We start from the raw sequence: 7297 nt of genomic DNA, 5'->3' as shown, positions 1-7297 counted from the left end.
GTCCCAATAGTTTGAAGCGTGAGCAAGTAGTCTTGTTTCATCGAATAAAATCTTATGTTTATTTAACAAATTGTGCTCAGCCACCGCTGATTTTTCTAGATACTTGTATTTCAGGTGACGCTGATGTTCCACACAGCGATCGGCAACAGTTCTTATAGACTGGCCCATATAATTTTTGTCACACTCGCAAGGACTGCTGTAAATTCCCGGCACTCTCAGGCCGAGATTATCTTTCACGGGTCGCAACATTTCCTTAATCTTCCTGGGTGGCCGGAAGACTGGTCTGATTCCCTGCCGGCTCAGGATTCTGCCGATCTTGCTGGTCGTTGCACCGCAGAATGGTAGCCGCGCGGTGTGTTGGACCTCTTGATCTGTTCGAACAGCGTCCTTCCTAGGTTTTTTCGCCAGAGTAGATCTGATATCACGATCAGAATATCCATTTTTTTCTGAATTCCGTCGTCAGATGGTTAATCTCGGAGCCGAGCTGATCGGGTGGTGAAAACTACGCGCATTTAGATATAAATCTGTATGCGTCGGTTTTCTGTACACAGAATGTCCGAGACGTCCATCTGATTTTCGCTCCGCCAGCACATCTAAGAAGGGTAACTTCCCATCCTTCTCCACCTCCACTTTAAACCTCATGTTCTGATGTATGGCATTCAAATGATCAACAAACTGCTGCAGTGCCTCATTGCCATGTGGCCAGATTGAAAACGTATCGTCAACATGCGCGAAGAAGTAGGATGGACGTAAGGGAGCACTTTTCAACGCTCGTTCTTCGAAATCCTCCAGAAAAAGTTAGCTGTCTTTGCTTCATCATTACTTGTTAATCCTTGTCCTTTCAGAAACTTCTTCAGTGGTCCAAAAACGTGGCAGTCACTAGAGGCGAGGACTCGACTGTATGGTTGGTGGTCCAGAATCTCTCAGTGAAATGCCCAGAGCTTTTTGGCAGTTCTGATTGCCACATTTGGTCTCGCACTGTCGTGGAGCAGAATCACGTTGTCCACATCTAGAATCCCTCGGCGGCCTTCGCCCGGTGGGAGCCCTCAGACGTCACAGTGTGGAACAATAACTGTCGGCATTGATCGTTGTACCTTGTGGCATGAAATCTAGCAGAAGCAGTCCACGGCTATCCCAGAAGGCCGTTAACATCACTTTCACAATAGATGGTGCTGAATTTTTGTCGGAGGCGAACCCAGACGTTTCCGCACCAAGCTCTGCTGCTTGGACTCCGGCGTAAAATGCAGTGTCCCAGTTCATCGCCAGTAACAATGCGGTTCAGGAAACCTTCACCCTCCTTGCAGTACTATTCCAGATGATTCAGTGAAGGCATAATTCACTTGCCTATCATCATGTCATCCAACTGCTTAGACACTCACCAATATGAAACCTGCCAGTACCCTAACACCGTGAACGATATCGTAAGCACTCCCATACAACATGCCAAATTCCCAGGAAATGGCCATGATGTGCACACCCCAATCTGCTTTCACCATTGCATCTCCGACGGCCCATTGTCTTGCAAGACTTCATTGCCTTTGTTGTACTCACAACACACCTCGCCCCACACAGTTCTCAAAGCGAGACAGTTTTCCCCATATGTAGGCTGCATTTCCCTGTAGATCTCGTTGGGCTTTAGGAGAGGACAGAGGAAAGAAGGGACTTGGGTTGGGGAAAGGAAGTTGAACGTGGGTGGGAGAGTGAGAGGGAGGGTAGGGGGTAAAGGAAGGAGGGGAGAGGAACATGATGTCGGCATGTATTTGTAGCTTCCACTGTATGTAGGCAACCAAAAAGCCAAAGGTCAATTTGTAACCAAGATCCCCGTTGTATTCCTACTGTCGTTGTTATTATAGACAAGATAGTAAGAAGATTACGAGTAACCATACAATCGACAACGAAATCATGAGAGATGGAGAATTAGCTCCATTGAGAAAGGAAAACGTCTGTGTCGCTCGAACGGGTATCCAAAAATGTATGAAATAACCACACCCAGGTTGCTCCAGGTACCAAACCAACCGAGGGCACCCGTACTATAGTTTGTAAGTCAGGGGGAGGGAGATATGTTTAATATTTTGAAAGACGAATGGCGACTTGTAAGCAACCACAAAAAGTTCCAATTACGACCAGTTAAAAACCTATGTAACAGCAAATTTTAAAATGTTTTCTTGTAAGAAAAACACCTGACTAAATTCTAGTTTTTACTTTGCCTGAGAGCTAGGAGAGGGGGCTGGGGCTTCCTAGTTCCTGGACATGGGCGCCCAAGAAACCAGCAGTCTTTGATGTAGCGAGCAGATGCAGTTCAGGTCTGATTCACCCTTGGCCAGGGCTGTACCAAGGCCATGGCGAGATAAACCCCACCAACAGCTCAGGCGCAGAGGGACCCCTTCCCCCAAAAAAATATATTTAAGAATTAACTGGGAGAAGTACATGCGGCAGGGCCTGTGAGAACAGCTCTTTCACTAAACCCGAGACTGTTAGTTAATTAGTTAGTTACATGTTCCATGGATCATTTTGCACGATAGATCATAATGATGTGGAACGAGTCATTTTAGATTCACATCAAAATTTAATTTCTACATACAGCTACATTCTGAACATTTCCAAGTTGATTTTTTTTTTTTGTCTCTCTCCATGATTTTTAATGAATCTAAGCACAAATGTGGCTGGGCTAAGTTGTTTTAACAGTTTCAAAATGTGTTTTTCCAATTTAAATTCTCATCAGTATGGACCCCTAAGAGTTTTGAAGTTTCCACAATATTTATTATTTCCTCACCATGTGTTCCACTTATCATTGTTGCAGTACCTCTAGATGTGCAGAATTGAATATGTAGTATCTTTTTAAGGGTGAGACCATTTGCAGAAAACCAGTCAATGATACTTTTAAGAACTCTGTTCACCATTTCTTCTGTTCCTGCATGTATGCTTGGATTGATTACAATACTAGTGTCATCTGCAAAAAGAGCTAATTCTGCTTGTTGTATAATAGACAGAAGATCTTTTACTTACATGAGGAACAGTAGTGGACCTAAGACTGAACCCCATAATCAGTCCCATAAAACATCAATTTATCTAGGAGAATACTGTGATTCACACAGTCAAATGCCTCAGAGAGGTAGTAGAAAATACCAGCTGGGGCTTTTTTATTATTAGCATTAGCTTGTTCACTGGTGAGTGAATGTGTAAATGGCATTCTCAGTACAGCAACCCTTCTGAAACCCGAAATGTGATTTGCTAAGGACACTATTGTTGCTAAGGCGAGTTACTATTCTAGAATATATCACCTCTCAAAAAATTTAAAGAATTATGTCAGCAGTGAAACAGCCCTGTAGTTATTGGTAGCTCTCTTATCATCTTTCTTAAAGAAGAGTTTAATAATGGCATATTTCAGTCTCTCTGGAAAAATTCCTTGAGTTAGTGATGAATTACATATTTCAGATAAGGCTGGGCGTATTACATGAGCATAAATTTTTAGTTATCTATTGGAAACAAGATGGGAACGATGGCAGGAGGGTGTCCACAATGAGGAAATCAAAGAAAAACTGGGAATGAACTCTATAGATGTAGCAGTCAGGGCGAACAGGCTTAGATGGTGGGGTCATGTTACACGCATGGGAGAAACAAGGTTGCCCAAGAGACTCATGGGTTCAGCATTAGAGGGTAGGAGGAGTCGGGGTAGACCAAGAAGAAGGTAACTGGATTCGCTTAAGAATGATTTTGAAGTAATAGGCTTAACATCAGAAGATGCAGCAATGTTAGCACTGAATAGGGGATCATGGAGGAATTTTATAAGGGGGATTATGCTCCAGACTGAACGCTGAAAGGCATAATCAGTCTTAAATGATGATGATGATGATTGGAAACACCATCAAAACCAGGCCAGCTTTTATTTTTGAGGGAATGTATAATTTTCTTAATTTCAGGAGGAGGAGTTGGTGATATATTCATATAACTGAATTTTATGAACGTTAGAATTTTAACATACTGCTGTGATTTTGCTCTTGGACTGTTTATCACTATGCTTTCTACTGCATTTAAGAAATTATTAAATGCATTTGCTATCTGTGATACATCATTTACAGCCCTTCCATTCAGTTCAATAGTGATTCTATCTTGTTCTGTGGCTGGTTTTCCTGTCCCTCATTTCACTACATTCCATATAACCTTAAATCTGTTGTCAGAAATACTGATTTCTGACGTTATGAGCATGTACTTTGATTTTTTAAATAACATGTCTTTGTAATGTTGAGCAGTTTTTGTAGTGTGCAACTGCTGCAGGGCTCCTAATTGTTCTTGCTGAAAGATACATTTCCCCTTTACTTTCACAATGTTCTTTAATCCCTCTAGTGATCCATGGTTTTTTACCTCACTGTTTAGTGTCCTTTGTGATTACCTTATCCAGAAAGCTACTTTCAAATAATGATATGAAATTATCATGGAATAGATTAAATTTTATGTTAACATTTGATTCATTATAAATTACATCCCGTCATCTCCTGTAAAATATTATTAAAAACGGCTGTCCTGGAGTCATTAATTATTCCAATTGATATCCATTGAGGAGTATTCATACTGTAAGGCGATATGTTGTTTATCCTAACCAATTGAGCATCATGATCAGAGAGAGCATTTGTTATTGGGTAAACAGTCATTTCCTTACTCTGAGCTTCATCAAAGAAAACATTATCATTTAGGGTCCTACTGTCTTTATCCACTCATGTTGGAAAATTAATTATTGTGACCAAATTGTTGGATCAAAATAAGGTTTCCAGGTCATTTTTCCTATCAGAAACTTTCAGAAAATCTACATTGAAGTCACAACAGACTATTAGCTGCTTGCTACTACCCAACTGATAGCACAGTTAGGACCCCAAATTCTTCAAATACAGCTCAAAATTCTCTAGTGGGGATCTATGCACAGTTACAATTAAAAGGAATCTACTTTTCAGCATTAATTCTTAGGCACACACTTCTGTGTGATGATCACTACAAAATCTACTTGTTTAAGAGTTTCTGAACTTGTGTTCTGTCTTAATGTATGTAAAACTTCTCATTTTCCTATGTTATTTCTACGTGAGTAAGCTGCAGCAGTATAATTTTTTATATGTAACTTACCTAACCCTGTGGTTATGTGGTACTCAGACAGGCACAGGATCTCTATCTTTTCAGAGCTCTCTAAATTTTCCAAACAGACAAGAAGCCCTTCTACTTTACTATTCAATCTTCTAATATTTTGAGAAAATAAGTTAACCTTACCTTTCCGCGCATTATCAAGCTTTTTGTGGTGCTCATTTGTTATTTTCACTTCTTTCAAAACAGGATGCCTGAATTCTGATTCTAACCTATAAAAGGTGCCCCTCTGACACATGTAGCCACAGGGATGTGTGATGGTGTGATGACAGCCGCCCCCCCCCCCCCCCCGTATATTATCAGTAAGACACTCAGCCAACCTATCTTTCCCTCTCTGATTCAGGTGCAGGCCATGTCTAGTATATTCCCATCTCCAAACTGGCACTGCACTCATACCAGATTTAATTTCAGTCAGTAGCAGACTGTTCAACTCAGTGCTCACACTGCTCACAGCAGTGTTTATCCAGGAGTCGTCAAGGCGCTGCAGGACCTCCACATCTATGTGTGCAGTTGCTACTCCTACTTCATCCAGGTCGCCCCTAACGCCGTAATTACTGTTCTTAGCCAGGCTGTTCCCTGATCCACCAACTATAATTATCTGATCCTCTTTGCACAAATTCTCTATGTCCTCTGTCACCTGACTAAGGCTTCACAATGCCTGTGACCTGGTACCATGTCTCTAATTTGTTCTGTACCGTCTAGCCTACACCCCTCCCATGACTACTACCTAGCAGAAAAACTCTTTTCTACCTACTGCCTTTCGGTACCGACCTACATTGAGTTTCTTTGCTAGAAATCTGTTGCACCTTAGTGTGACCTACAGCTGGATGAGGCTTTTCCCGTCCTACTTCAGCTAACAAGTCAAATTTATTCGATACTGTTAACTCAAATGTAGATGAAGTTGAAAAGCTGTTCTCCTTTCGCCCATTGCTTGTTACAGTTACTCAGTTCCCAAGATCTTTTACCCCCTTCAACCTACCTAGTACAGATCTCACGAGATCTAATTCAACCTGAAGGGCACAGCTCTTTGCCGCCTGCTCAGCGATTCTCTGTCTTTTTTGCAAAGCCTACTGTTGCATGGGAGGGCCTCGTTGGGTTCCCTATTCAGTTCCCCACATTAGCTGGTTTTCTGCGAATGACCTCACCCTTAAAAAGATCTGCATCTACATCTACATCCATACTCCGCAAGCCACCTGCCGGTGTGTGGCGGAGGGTGCTTTGAGTACCTCTATCGGTTCTCCCTTCTATTCCAGTCTCGTATTGTTCGTTGAAAGAAAGATTGTCGGTATGCCTCTGTGTGGGCTCTAATCTCTCTGATTTTATCCTCATCGTCTCTTCGCGAGATATATGTAGGAGGGAGCAATATACTGCTTGACTCCTCGATGAACGTATGCTCTCGAAACTACAACAAAAGCCCGTACCGAGCTACAGAGCGTCTATCTTGCAGTCTTCCACTGGAGATTATCTATCATCTCCGTAACGCTTTCGCGATGACTAAATGATCCTGTAACGAAGCGCCCTGCTCTCCGTTGGATCTTCTCTATCTCTTCTATCAACCCTATCTGGTACGGATCCCAACACCTGTGAGCAGTATTCAAGCAGTGGGCGAACAAGTGTACTATAACCTACTTCCTTTGTTTTCGGATTGCATTTCCTTAGGATTCTTCCAATGAATCTCGGTCTGACATCTGCTTTACCGACGATTAATTTTATATGGTCATTACATTTTAAATCACTCCTAATGCCTACTCCCAGATAATTTATGGAATGAACTGCTTCCAATTGCTGACCTGCTATATTTTAGCTACATATTCAGTTCTGCACGTCTAGAGGTACTGCAACAATGGTAAGTGTAACACATGGTAGGAAATAACAAATATTGTGGAAACTCCAAAACTCTTAGGGGTCCGTATTGATGAAAATTAAAATTGGAAAAAACACATTTTGAAACTGTTAAAACAACTTAGTCTAGCCACATTTGCGCTTCGAATCATTACAAATCATGGGGAGAGACAAACCAAAAAGTTGACAGTCGCCCCCGTGAAATTCCAACCTACACTCTACAAATACTACTCCGTCTTTCACTGTCCTACGGCAACATCCAAATTTCTCACGCATTGCAACACTGTTTACACGCTTAAAAATAGAAGTAAATCACTTAACACATTTA

This window comes from Schistocerca americana, chromosome 2 (genome assembly GCF_021461395.2).
Source record: "Schistocerca americana isolate TAMUIC-IGC-003095 chromosome 2, iqSchAmer2.1, whole genome shotgun sequence".
NCBI lineage: Eukaryota > Metazoa > Arthropoda > Insecta > Orthoptera > Acrididae > Schistocerca > Schistocerca americana.
The sequence above is the reverse complement of the archived record's forward strand: the minus strand, read 5'-3'. Positions refer to the sequence as shown.